Genomic DNA, 13,403 nt, shown 5'->3' on the forward strand with positions numbered 1-13,403 from the left:
TCAGGAAACTGAGGCCTGGAGAGGCTAAGAGACTTGTCTAAAGGTCACAGAGAGTAAAATAGCACCTGACAGCTGAGTCAGGATTTGTTGTATTATACTACCTAGCAATGTCGATTGTCTGTGTGATACAAAAGTCACAGAGTACCTTGAACTTGAGGGAGTTTCTCTACATAATCCAAATGTGGAAAAGGGATATCCCAGGTGTTTCAGAATAAAAGGATTTCTTTTTTTAAAAATTTTGTATTATTTTATTCAAAGTTCTCAGAGGGTCTTCACTTTTTCTTCTCCACATCCTGCTCTGCAGCCTCCTTGAGTCATTTTCCCCGGATTCCAAAGAGTAGCAAATGCTTTGAAATTTTCTCCTCTTCAGTAATGACATGAGATTTTCTTTCTTGTAGACATTTCTGATGGGCATGACTAGTCCTGTAAGCTGGGTGGCCAACTTGAGTTCTTCAGCAGAGCTATCTCCCTTCTTGGGTGCAGATGGTTTCCTTGGGAAGGAGATTAGTTTGGAACAATATTCTTTTGGCCACTGCACATTTGCTTGGAGAGACTGCAGACTTATTCGGCGACGAGGGTCCACAGAGATACCAATGGTCCATAGTACTTTTTTATGGATACCACCTACCTGAAGCTCTTTCAAGCTTTGATGTGGTATCAGACAGTAGGGCACCTCACGATGGGCCAGATAGGACCAGCTACAAGCCATGAACAATTTGACAGGCTTTTGCTTGACGAGCCCTTTGCCTTCTGATCTTTCTGGCTGGCAGGTTAAGCCATGTGGTAACTCGTCTTTGCCAGTCTTTGTGGAAATGGGGCTTCAGAATCATGCCATTTTGGCTGGGTGCCATGGGTGCTTAGAGCTCTCCTCACAGGCATCTCAGCTGACTGCAAAGCTAAAAGGATTTTTAACAATTATCACCATCCAAAACTAGAATGAGTTATCTCAGAAGGCAATGTATGGCTTCAAGGATAGAGTAGGTGCCCATTTGGGGCATGTTGTAGAATAGACTTGTCCAGAGATGGGTTAATTAAATGACCTCTGAGTTCAATTCAATCTGTGAATTTTTAAAAGTTTATAGTCTTTAGAACGGTCTATCCAGGGAACTGATTTATCTGGCCCAAATCTAGGCTTTTGTTACAGTACATTAATAAACATAATAGCTAGCATTTATATAGCCTTTAAAGGTTTGCAAAGTATTTTACAAGGATTGGTTTATTTTATCCTTATATCAACCCTGGGAGCTAGGTGTTATTATTATCACCCCCATTTTACAGATGAGGAAACTGAGGCAGACAGGGTTCACAAAGGTTAAGTGTATCTGGTGTCATACAACTGGTAAGTGTCTGGGGTCAGCTTTGAACTTAGGTCTTCCTGACTCCAGATCCAGAGTTCTATCCACTGTATCACATAGCTGGTTTTAAAACGAACTGTTTCTGTACATTTGGTTATATGAACACAATAGCAGAATGGGGAAAGTGGCTAGAAAGCAACTTCACAATCAAGAAGGTGTGTTTAAATCTTGCATGACACACAACTGAACTCAAGGCAATTCTTTCAGCCTAAACCTTGCCAAATAGTTGTTGATTGGGTTCAAATGGAGCCACTAGACTATGCCTTAAACCCAAATCACTCTGGCTGTCACAGACTGGCCAATAATAAGTCCTAGCCCAAGTCTTGCTTGCTCATTTTTGAAGTTTTAATGGCTCAGAGTGAGTGTAAATAGCAATTATTTCTGTCCTGCCTAGAAACCTTAGGGGTCTTCCCCTCCCAGACTGATTGATTGATTTTTTTAGCTGGCAAAATAAATCATCTTTTGCCTTTTTCTTACCTTAAATCACTGAATTAGTGACTGGGTGTTGCCTCAGACAAACTGAGAACTGGAAAAGACCTTAGCTTAAAAAGGTCAAGGTCTCCCCCTGCATCTGGGGCCATCTCCCAGTGTCTAGCCATTGGACTCAGACGACCCTGGAGAAGAGAATGAGGCTGATGACTTTGCACAGCCCTGCCTCATTTAAGTCCAATTTACTTCCCAGTCTAGACATCACCTCCTGTTGTCATTGCTCCTCTTTGAGAAGGAAGGACAAACAACGACAACAACAAAGAAGTGTTCTTTATTAGGAGTTTCCTAAGCCAAGGAAGTCAGGGGTCTAATCAGTTATGAAAAGAACTACTGGGGCCATTCCTATAGTGGCCACCAGAAAGGCTTTGAACACTCCTGAAGATGGTTGAGAGGTGCCATTAGGGTGCAAAACTTTGGGGCAAAATAATAGTATACACACACACACATACATATATTCCACATACATCTATACCTAGACAGACAGACAGACAGACAGACAGACAGACAGACAGATAGATAGATAGATAGATAGATAGATAGATAATATGAACTCCTTGAGGGCACAATCTATTTTTACTTTTGTTTTTGTACCCATTACATTTAGCACAGTAGCTGGAATGTGGTAGGTGCTTAATGATTTCATGTTGCTTAGATCCTAGGACCATAAAATTAGATTTAGAAGGAATTTTAGAGCCCACAAAGTCCAGCTTCCTCATTTTACACATGACATAGGCACGGAGGGGTTAACACACTAGTTCATAATCATTTAGCTAGTAAGAATCTGAAGCAGGATTAAACTCAGGTCTTCCTCATTCCCTATTGAGCTTGTTGTTGTCATAGACTTGGGAGAATTGGCTTGAACCAATCTGGCATGTTTAGCAGGATTTTGGGAAAAGGGGAGGATATCATGGAGATAAGCCACTTTGGGAAGGCCTTGCTTCTTGCTTGTCAAAGTAATCTATGGGACTCTAGGGGCTGTCTGGGGCCATATTTGCAGACTTCAAATGCTGCCTGAGGGAACAATTTACTTCCCATGGAGTAGACAAGGCACCTAGGAGCACTGTCAGCTTCTCAGAGATGTGCCAATTGTTTCCACAGCTCCATGGTCTCTGGTGCCACCTTCTGGGGATGGAAGGATGACCAGCAACTCTACCTTCATTAGGTACTGACAGCTGGCTTAAAGGACCAGGAACTGATATATATGGAAATGTCCAAGTCAGTCATTTTTCAGTCACGTCTGACTCTTTGTGACATATTTGGGTTTTTCTTGGCAAAGATACTGGAGGTGTTTGCCATTTTCTCTTTTAGCTCATTTTACAGATGAGGAAACTGAGGCAAACAGAGCTAAGTGGCTTGTCCAATGTCATGTAGCTAAGAAGTGTCTGAGGCTGAATTTGAATTCAGGAAGATGAGTCTTCCTGACTCCAGGTTGGCACTCTATCCACTTGGCCACATAGATGCCCCAAAATCAGTGTGGAGGCTTGATTGAAGGAATTTCCTAATCTACTTGGTAAGCCTTTGTTTGGGACACCTGATTGATTCTCCATATGGAGGGTAGGGATACAACCCTTAGTGCCTCTTAGAGGATAAATATAAAAACACAGATCCTATTATTACATCTGAAAAGCATCTAAAAGCATCTATCTTCTCATTTCACAGGTAAGAAATGGAGGAAGAGGGAGTTTAAATTTCTTACCCAAAATTACATGTGTAGTATCAGATGCAGCAATTGAACCCTAGTCTTTTGACTACAAATTTCTTACTCATTCCACTTTATCATGTTGGCCCCCATGGGTTTCACTGATGTTGGCTGAATGGTTTGGCTTCCATTGTTGGGGGACAGACTGTTTTGGAAGGAGTTACTCCAGTGCAGCCAGTCTGTGAAAGGAAGACTTTCATTTTATCTAAAAGATTTTGAAAGTTTTTCAAAAGGGGCACTGGGTGCTGGTGGATGGTGGGAATCATCTGATCAGAAAGACGCCCTGAGTCCTGAGTTGGGATCCAAGCAAGCATAAATCAAAAGGCCATGTCACACCAGTAAGTCCCCAGGAGGCCTGGGGCGGGGGTGGGGTTCCTTTCGAGTACTCAGGCACATGGAAAGGGTAGCTCAGACTGAGAGTTCTTTACCAAAGGTAGGAAACAAGAGCAGGAGTTTCAAGAAGATGGTAGTTCGTCTGACTCAATCCATCTCCTGAAAGCTTCGGCAGTTTTGTGGCATTTACTTGCCCTTCCTGAACTGAATGGTTCCTGTGATCTCATGCCAGAGCCCTTAGCCTGTTCTGACTCATCTGTGCCAGAAGACCATGGGCACAGACTCTGAACATCTAGGATATTCTTGATGAAATTGTGAATGAGGAACCTCTAGGTTCAGTGTGCTCAAGAAAAAAGCTGTGAATGGGGCTCCATCGTTACTTTATCTGTCATAAGAGTAATAATACCTAACATTTATACAGCTTTCACTATGTGGCACTGTTCTAAGGGCTTTACAAATATTTAATTTTCACAACATTCCTGGGAAATAAATCCTATTTATCCTCATTTTACAGTTGAGGGAACTGAGGAAGGCAGAGGTTAAGCAATGTATTCAGGGTCACCTAGATAGTGTCTCAAGCTGGATTTGAATTCAAATCTTCCAGAATCCAATTCTAGTGCTCCTCTATTCACTATGCCATGTAAAACAAGCAGTAACACAGATGAGATGATCCTCCCTTTTCCGAAGAGTCTAATTATGCCAGGATAAGAAGGCATCTGAGATAACCATGTGGTAGCAACAGCATGCAAAAGCAGAAAGGATGTTTTAAACTAAGTCATATATTGCAAGACATCTCCCTGGTGACCAACAGCCCTCTTGGGCATCAACTGAATAATGGAGATGCTCTCCTTGTTTCAATATAGTTTCAGCAACACTGGGCATTTTTGTCAGGGCCATTTAGAAAAATCACTGAAAGAAGAGATGTTGGGTTAGGTCATCCTAGTACAAGCTTCAGGAACCTAGATGCTTAACTAAAGCTGGGCCCACAGAAAAGTCGCAAAACCCAGATCCCTAAAGCAAAAAGCAAACCTCAAAACCATCATTCTTGGGTAAATAAAAAATAAGAAGAAAAAACTCTACTTTTCATATCTATCATATGTCTGTCATCTATCTATCCATCCAGTTGGTCAGCCATCTATCTATCTATCCATCCATCCATTCACCCATCTATCCATCCATTATCCATCATCCATCCATAAATTCATCCATTCATCCATCCATTCATCTATTCATCTATCCATCCATCTATCCATCCATCCATCCATCCATCCATCTATCCATCAATCTATCCATCCATCCATCCACTCATATATCCATCCATCCATCCATCTTTAATCTATTCTTTTGTCCTGTCTATTATTCTATCCCATCTTCCTATCATATATCTCTCTAGACAATGATATTGATATATATATATGTTGCAGTTTTAAAATATAAACGCACATGCACATAACACATTTATTGTTGCAAATTGCAGGAATACCACTGGCATCCTCCACTTTCTTGTGGTGCAGAGATATTTTTTTCTTCCTTTTTCTTTTTTTCTTCTGGTCATATCCCTTCTGTTCCAGAAACATTTATTTCTTAATGGCAAATCCGTTAGCTAGCTGCTGTAAATATTGTTAGAGACTAAGTGGGTATCTTGTCAGTGAAGGGAGAGGGGGATATCCTATGGAAATGTTTGGTGAATTGTATTCTGCCAGATTCTGGCCTAAAAATCACAGACTGACCTTGAAGCATTCTGCTAGGCCCCATAATTCCTTTTCATCCTGTTTTGATGCTCTGTCTAGTATGGGCCCAGAATTGTCAATTTAGGCCATGTGATCTTATGCTGTCTGAGGGAGTTAGTGGTCAGAGCTGAGTGGGTCATTGTTGGGGAGGAGTGGATAGCTTTCCTTTGGAAGGGAGGAAATCCATGGAATCTTTGCAAGAAATCAACCACCTTCATGATGCTGTTTCTCTAACAGGGGTGGAGAACATGCTCCCCTTGAGAACATGATGGACACAAGTGGCCTCGAGGATGCAGGTTCCCTACCCCTGCAAGTCTAACTCTTCCCATCGCTCCTTGTGATTCACTTTAGACCAGTTCAGTGCTTGGTTTTACCATTCAGGACCATTATAATGGCTTCAATACATCTTTCATGACCACTCCAATAAGTGATATGCCAACTGAATGAGGTCATAGAATTATTGATTTAGAGTTGAATGTGACCTTAGAGATTACCTAGTCCAACTTTCTCTTTTTAAGGAAGAAGAAAATGAGATCTGGGGACTTACCCAAGGTCACCCAAGTAGTATAGTAGTCAGCAAAGTCAGATTTGAAATGAGGTCCTCAGACTCCAAATCCAAATGACTCTGTTGTTGTTTTTTGTTGTTCAGTTGTTTCCAGTCATGTCCTACTCTATTTGGAGTTTTCTTGGCATTTCCTTCTACAGCTCATTTTACTGATGAGGAAACTGAGGCAAACAGGGTCAGGTGACTTGCCCAAGGTTACATAGCTAATAAGTGTCTGAGGCCAGGTTTATTATATATGGCATTCAATTATACTAAAACAAATTATAAAGGTAAATGAAAATATAAAAAAGGGATTTGGAATCCAAAGAGAAGTATGTTTGTTTGTTTTCTGAGTTGAATGAATAGTAATGTGGCCAATTTCTGGTTAAACTTAATGTTACAAATTTGACCACCCACTTCCAGCTCAAACCAGCTTGGCTCTCTGCTCCCATGTTTCCTAACATAGGATACACCAATCTAAGCCCTTTCTCCTTGACCTGGGCCCCATGATTAATCCTTTTCATTCCCACACTTTCTTTCTACCCCTTTCCAAGTTTCAATAACTCTATCAGGTTTGCTTTTCAGTTCCGTGTGTTCTCTTATTTCTTATTTTCCTGCTAGTGTCTGCCTACTCCCTGAGAGGAGGGATCATCAGTTTCCTCATCTGTAAAATGAGTTGGAGAAGGAAATGGCAAACCACTTCAGTACCTTTGCCAAAAAAACTATTTCAAATGGGGTCACTAATTGTAAGACACAACTGGAATGACTGAACAACATTTTCCAGGTGAGGAAACTGAAGGCAGAGTTCAAGTGACTTGCCCAGAGGTATACAGCTAAGAAGTGTCTGAGGCTGGATTTTGAACTCAGGTCTTCCTGAGGTTCAGGTCCAGTTTTCTATCCACCTTGTCATCTAGCTGCTTAGGTATATAAAATGTCAATTGAAAAATATTGCCCAGAGAGCTTATTACTGGTACTTATTCCTGAAGGAGGTGGGGGAGCAAATCCTAGGATTAGTTGGATTGGGGAGTAAGAGTATTTTTTATGTATCCAGAGAGAAGGATGAAAGATTGATGTTGATTGAGGACAGGCACTAAGGCATCAGAAGCAGCGTCCTTGTACTCCTCTCTAGTGAGTAGGAGTTTAGACCATCTACTGTAAATAGAAGAGGTTGGGGAGACTGGAGGAAAGAAGGGAGAAGAAAAGGTTTGGAACAGGTGCCGAGAGGAACGAGATAGGGAACCAAAAAGGGTAGAGATAGCAGAGGAGGACTGTCAAGCAGCTGAAGTTAATCAACACAGATCTGTAGTGGGTGAAGTTGCCTCAGTTCCATCATTTTTGTTAGCAAAGTTTGGCAGCCCTAGAGCAGCATCAGAGAAAAAAAGATAATGAAAGTTGGTCCCTGAAGAGGGGATGAGAAAATGTTCCTCCTTCTCTCCGCTGCAGATATGGGGATTCTGAGTAGGAAATGTTGCCTATGCTGGATCATTTGATGCGTTGTTTAATTTTACCCAATTGATTTCCCCTCATTTTCTTTTTTCTTTTTAAATTTTATTTTTCTTTCTTTTTGTTTGATGGAATGAAAGGCTCACTGTTGGGAAAGAGGGAGAGATGAATGTGCAAATGAAGATGATGTAAAAAAAAGATATGTCAATAAAAATTAATTCAAAAAAAGAAAAGGAAGATGGTTAATTTACCTGAGCATGAGGATCCATAGGTAGGGAGGGAAAGGAGGAATGTCAGTGTGAGGGATTTTAAGACAGTAGCTGGCGAAATGTTAAAGTGGATCATCTCAGAACCAAACCTGAGAATACAGACAGTGGAAGCCAGAGTGTGAGGATGGACTGGGAGAACAGGGACAAGTGAGGGACCCAAAGGTCATAAGGGTAAAGAGTAAATTTAGTATGAGTGAAAAAATAGAAGAGGCTTGTGATTAGAAAGTAAAACCTGGGGTTCCCCCATTGCCCAGTAAGACAAGCCACACTGCATCTTCTCTGTAGTGATCTATAGGCTCTGACCCTAAAGGCTATATCTAACTAATAATAATAGCTAACATTCATAGGGAACCTTATGATTTGCAAAGCATTTTTACAAATATTATCTCACCTCATCCTTACAGTGGGCCATTCCACCGTGGTGGAAAAACATCAGCCCCACCCTCTGTCCTGGAGGGAGAGGTTGTAAGACTTATTATGAGAAGGAAGAAACCAAGGATCTTTTTAAAGATCCACTGAGTCTAGGGCTCTTCCTGCTGGACAGCCAATAAGAGGCTTGCTTCATCATTCCAAAGTCCATGCTTCTAAGCTGAACTTTCTCCTAAAGAGTCCAGGTTATAGGCTCAGTTCTCCATGGGGATGTACACTAATCGAAACCCAATAACAACAATATTTGCATTATTGACCTCATAAAGTTGTTATGAGAAGTTTAAGAAGGAATTTATATGAAGTGCTTTGTAACTATAAAATGGTATATAAAGGAGGGTTTTGTTTTTAACAGATAAGGAAGCTGATGCCAGAGAGTTTAAAGGGCTTGGTTCAAAATCTGCCTCAAACGCTTTGTCACTGTATGGCCATGGACAAGTCTCTTAAGCTTTCTTTCTCTCTGTCTCTGTGGGGAGGGCAATTTTAAGTTTAAGTAACTTGCCCAAAGTCACACAGCTACTAAGTGTCAGTGTCTGAGGCTGGATTTGAACTCAGGTCCTCCTGACTCCAGGGCTGGTGCCCTATTCAATGCACCACCTAGCTGCCCCAACTTAATCTCTTTTAACCTCTAAGTTGTCATCTATAAAATGGGTATGATCATACCTACTGAGACACTGAGAGGTTGTAACTGGCCTAGGGTCACACAGCAATACCTACTTCCCAAGGTTGTTATAATGATACCTGGAAAGCACTTTGCAAACCTTAAATCACTTTATAAATGTTAGCAATTATATCATTATCATTATCCTTCAATGCCTCATAGCTAAATAGTGGAACGGCAAAGATTGAGCCCCCTGACTCTCAATCCAGATTATTTATACTATACTATGTAGAACAAAAGAAAAGGGAAAGAGATATTGTGATTAAAGTCATGCTGACTTATCTTTTGAAAACTGAAGTCAATATTTATTGGATTCTAAAAGACCGTAAGCTCTGTGAGAGCAGAGACTATGTCTCAGTCTATTTGGTAGATGGGCAGGTGGTACAGTAGATAAAGCACTGAGCTGGGAATCAGGAAGATGAGTCTTCCTGAGCTCACATCTGGCCTCAGATACTTAGCTGTGCCACCCTGGGCAAGTCACGTAACCCTGTTTGCCTCCGTTTGCTCATCTATAAAATAAACAGGAGAAGGTAATGGCAAATCACTCTGGCATCTTTGGCGAGAAAACCCCAAATGGGGTCATGAAGAGTCAGAAACGACTGAATAACAATAGTGCTTTGCACTACATTTTTTTTTTTTTGTACAGACCTGTGATTTCATTGTAGGGAGTAGGGGGCTCCCCAGTGTAGAAACTTCCTACAAATAGCAATCAGGATCTGCAGTCTACTGTCTTAGAGGTTTCCTGGGACACTGAGAGGTTACGACTGGCCCAGAGTCACATGGTATTTGTCAGAGACTGCACTTGAACTTGGGTCATCCTGACTTTGGTTCTCAGATATGTACCTTGTGCATAGCTGGAGTTTAATATAGATCTGTGAATGAACAAATTTATTCTAAACTAAATTGGAAAGATTTCAACTTTCCAATGCTATCCACTATAGGAGGACCTTTGGTTTTGATGTCAATTAAATTATCTATCTATCTATCTATCTATCTATCTATCTATCTATCTATCTATCGCATGTAAAATAAGACTGTATGGTGTAGTGGGCTGAAAATTGACCTTGGATCCATAAGAACTTGTGTTAGAGTACTGCTTCTGATACGTACTGGCTATTGACCCTGTAAAAGTTACTTAACTCTCAATACAATAAACAACTCTCTAGACTCTAAGTTATAGAGAAGGTGACAATTTGCATCAGTAGAGGGAGTGTCCTCACCTTTGAGTTCCACATACAAATGAAATCACAAGTCCAGTCCATACTCCTTATCCCTATGTAAATCTCAGATGGGAGTAAACATGTTGAAGGCACATTTCCCAGTGAGTGGATTATGACATGCAGTGCATTTTGATAAAATCTTTGGTTTGCCTTAACATGCTGCATTTCCTTCCTTTGATATGGTAAGTACCAGGTGGAGTAGGTGATAGCTATAGTAGAGAAATGAGAGAGTAGCTGTTATATAAACCAAAATTGTGAGTGTAGGGTATGGATGAGCAGATGGAAGAGCCATTGAGCAGATGGTAGGATGGGAGAGTCCCCATCTTTCCTTCCTTCTCCCAGAAAGCTGGCCAACTGAAAAAGGTTGGGAAGAAATAATTTAGACCACTTGTACTCTAAGACAACCTGCCTAAAAGGGAAAAGCATGCCAGATGTATGTGAATGATGCCTTTCAAACTTACTTTTGGATATTACCTGTTTAACAAATCACAGATATCTGAATGATAGGAATTAGGTGATGAAATTTCAAGGAACAAAGTATTTCAAAATGTACCAGAGCTCATTTATATACATTAAAAATATAGTGAAACCAGCTCAGGGAGATCACCATAGTTTCACAAGACCTAAAGGCTGCCATATGGAAGAGATTAGATTTGTTCTGTTTGGTCTGACACACCAGGCAGAACCAGGAGCTAAGGGTGGAAGTTGCTAAGAAGTAGATTTAGGTTTGATGTCATGAAACACATTCAAATAATTATAGGTATCTACAAGTGAAATGAGCCACTGCTGGTGGTAGTGTGTTTGTTGCCAGCTGTATTATCCTAGTGAGGACTCTTTTCCCACTACAGGATGGACTAGAGGGCCATGTAGGTCTTGACTTTGAAATTCTGTAGTTCTAAAAGAAAGGAATGTTATTTGATAGGCAGTCTTTGAACATGGGCTACCTTCTTTTAACTTGAATAAATCCTTGATGTATGTATATTGATATAAGGAAGGCCTGGTGAGGAGACGGTCCCCAATCAGGGGACCACAGGAAGGTTCGGGAACATTGATCCAAAGGATAGTGCTCCCCTGTTGTTGATGTATCCACCATTTTGAAAAATGGAAACACCTTGGGCTTACAATTGGAAACTTGCAACTTTATGTTTCTGGTGCTGGAGCAGTTAGTGTGCCATAGTAATGGTTTCAGGAGCAGATCACAGATGTACATTTCATTCCATAAAATATTGCTTTGGATATACATCCAACTGAGAGGCAATATGGTATAAATGATAATGATGTAATGGATAGCAAGCTGGCCTTGGTAGCAGGAAGACCTGGGTTCAAGTTCTGCCTTTGACACCTCCTGGCTAAGTGACCCTGGGCAAGGCACTTAACTGATCAGTGGTCTAGGCAAGACTATAAGTTTTGGAGGAGCTACTGACCTGGCAGAGGGAATATTTCTTGCAGAGGTACCATCTTCTAAACTAACTAAATCACAGGTCCAGCAAAAATAAATTAATTTGGGCTTAGGGCCCACAGAGATATTTTGACTCTAGAAATGAGAATGTATTAAGATGTTGCAGTGAACTCTTACGGTGACTCTAAGAAGGTCCTGGAATGACCTAATAACCTACCTTGGAGCAAGGATGAAACTGAACTGTCTTAGGAAAAGACTCTAAAGCCATATATAAATGTTCCATTTGGATGCTTCATTATGGCATGGAGAGATCTTGAAAGTGATGCTAGAAAAGTGGTAAGTTCTACCATGCTAGCAACAGAGTATGTCTGAATATCAACCCAGATTAATTTCCTTATCAATAAAATGAGATGGTAGATTGGATGACCATAAAGTCATTCTCAACTCTTAATCCATTATCCTCTAATGGGTGACAATGTTTTCTAAAACACCCATAAAAACTTCTTTGCAGTCAAATATTAATAATCTACATTAATGAAAGGAAATAGTAATACAGATAGATAATCCAAATAAAACATAACTCAAGAGTTATTTTTGGTTGGCTTTGGACTTTCACTTGGACATGGGTGTGTCTGATGTTTTGAGAATTCACATTCTGAATGAAAAATAAATCAACATTGTGAATAGCTAACTAAAGAGGAAATGGAAAAAATTTATTTTTGCTATTTTCAGAATTTTCCTGTGCCTCCCACTCTACATTGCAGATAAATAGACTTGACTCTCAGACTGAGTGGAAATTCTCCCCTACTGGCTTTTGTTTATGATATTTCTGGCACATGTTCCCTTGATTATAAGAGGTTAAGTGTTTCAACTTCCAAGGTCCCTTCTGATGCAAAATTGAAGTAAGCAGAACTAAGAAAACATTACACACGATGACTACAACAATGTAACTGTAAAAATAAATAAAGAAAAAAGAATGCTTTGAAATGATGACTAAGTTCAACCCCAAAGAAGAGATATGAAAATATCTCTCATCCTTCCCTGCCCCTCCCCCTTCTTTGTCGTTGTGAGGAACTATGGTTATGGAACACGTATAATCTCAAACTTTTCCCATATGTTGGTTAGTTTTGCTGAACTGTGTTTTTCTTTTTTAATTCTTTGTGATGAAGGATGATTCTCTGGGAGGGTAGGAGTAGGGATACAATGAGAAACACAGATGATGTAAAAACATAAGATATCAATTAAAATTTACTTAAAAAAATAAAAGGTCCCTTCCATATCCATTGCATTGGTAAAGATTATTTTCATAAATGACAACCATTTGGTGTTCTTGGTATTGTAGTGGAAAGTGATCTGGAGACAGCGTCTGGGTTTGAATCTTGGCCTTGTCACTTTATACTCTTGGGTAAATCATGTAACTTCTCTCGGTTCTCTCATCCATAAAAAGATGGGCTTGGAGCAGATGACCTGTAATCGCCCCTTCCTGCCCTAAACCTATGGTCCTAATGCAATAGGCAAACTATTACACTGCTGATAGAACTATGAATTGATACAACCCTTTTTCCTTTTGGAAATCAATATGGCATTATGCCATAAGAACTGTAAAATTTTTCATATACTTTGACCCACTGTGTTTGTGATAAATCACTCAATAAGCACTGATTCAGAATTTGTTCCATAATATACATTGTGTTAGGTATTAGAGATGTAAAGGCAACAGTAAAAAATTTTTAAAGAGATGACATTGTAATCACTCTACCCAAAGGATATTATTGCTAAGGGGAAATGAATAAGTATAGAAAAATATTTCTAGAATATTAGGTCTCTAGTATAAA

The 13,403-nt window shown here is 40.1% G+C and overlaps 1 pseudogene; it reads right to left on the reverse strand.

The window, feature by feature from the left end:
• Positions 1-272: 272 nt before the first annotated feature.
• On the reverse strand, positions 273-909 carry LOC140513753 (large ribosomal subunit protein eL13 pseudogene; annotated as a pseudogene).
• Positions 910-13,403: the final 12,494 nt, after the last annotated feature.

Source organism: Notamacropus eugenii, chromosome 7 (assembly GCF_028372415.1).
Source record: "Notamacropus eugenii isolate mMacEug1 chromosome 7, mMacEug1.pri_v2, whole genome shotgun sequence".
In the NCBI taxonomy this organism is placed as follows: Eukaryota; Metazoa; Chordata; class Mammalia; order Diprotodontia; family Macropodidae; genus Notamacropus; species Notamacropus eugenii.